Source organism: Chrysochloris asiatica, unplaced genomic scaffold (assembly GCF_000296735.1).
Source record: "Chrysochloris asiatica unplaced genomic scaffold, ChrAsi1.0 scaffold00004, whole genome shotgun sequence".
In the NCBI taxonomy this organism is placed as follows: domain Eukaryota; kingdom Metazoa; phylum Chordata; class Mammalia; order Afrosoricida; family Chrysochloridae; genus Chrysochloris; species Chrysochloris asiatica.
In genome coordinates, this window is record NW_006408522.1 from 32,030,012 (window position 1) to 32,031,303 (window position 1,292).

General features: G+C 43.0%; 1 protein-coding gene across 1 annotated transcript in view; it reads left to right on the top strand.

Moving 5' to 3' along the window:
- The window catches only part of CATSPER2 (cation channel, sperm associated 2), a 33,987-nt gene that overhangs the window by 11,199 nt on the left and 21,496 nt on the right, over positions 1-1,292 (top strand). The gene's annotated exons all lie outside the window — the stretch shown is intronic.

Here is a 1,292-nt window from a genome sequence, read left to right on the forward strand (position 1 = left end):
GTCCCGGACTAGAAAGCAATAGATTTCTTGCTTCTGCCACAAATTCCCCCAGCTGTTAGCCTTCCAACCTTCTAAGTATTCCTTTACATATGGTTCAGAGTTCTGGGACCATCCCCTGAACCTGCTTGGTCGGGTATTCTGTGTTGTTGGCGGAGCTCTCTGCTATACGTCCACCCGATCTGCCATCTTGTTTGTTCTTTTATAGGTACATTTTTGATAACTAATGCATAAATTCCCTTTCCCTATAATCACAGTGCTCTGGGAAAACAAGCTTGCTTTTTGATGTGAAGAATCCTTCCATTTTGGTTGGAATTTTGAGCAGCTGCATCTATAAGCAAAGGTCCAGTTCATCAAATTATAGCAATTTCTACTTGCTCACAGTATCAAGCATATTTATCTTCGTCTGGTGGCTTTCTGGTCAGGTAGCCATCCAAGCTAGGTCAATAAGTCCTAGCTGCAAGTTTGGGAGCTCATGCACACCTCTCCATACTTCAAACCAGTTGACCGCTTCACTCTTGACTTTAGGCATGAGTGACTAGGTCAGTGTCCATGGGCTAAGTTCACACATCTCCCTAAACTTCAGACCAACCAGCCCTTCCTCTTCTCTCAGTTCATGGTCACTGGATATCAATTGAACATGGCTAAACACAGTCCACGTCTTCATTGCTGCATTTCCTACACTTCCACTCACAAATAGATCAGGGTAGTCACCAGCGAGCATACTAGGCTGCTCACAGATCCCCTTTGAGTTTCAGTCTTATAAGGGGGTTTTCCCAGATGGGTTGATTTTTCTTGCCTAGATGCCTCCAAAGCAAACAGTTTGCTTGATATTCTAATAGCCATTCTGGTTTTTTTTTTTTTGTTTTTTTCTGCAGGTCTTTCAATAAGAACTCTCTGTTCTCCCAGCCATTCTGTGTTGGTCTGTTTTTCTCAAGTGAGAATGTCCCACCTCAGAAGATTCTGGGTAGGACTCAGGATTCCACTGATGGCCTTATACTCCACAAAGGCTTAACAAGAAGCCTATTTCCCTGGGCAAATTCTAATTCCTCTCTTAGCTATCCAGTCAGTTATAGACTGAAGACAGGCTTACAGCTTTCTCTAATCATAATTCCCAATATTCATTTCTATCACACTTAAAAGTCTATTTTACGTTGAGCACTGAGTGGCTACTAATTTGCTATCCCTGCTAGAGATTAAGATCCCCTAAGAACTTGATTGAACCTCAGCATAGTGATCCTGCTTGGTCACCTTAGAGCAAGTGGTGGTCTGGCAACATCTTGTGTATGGGGTCC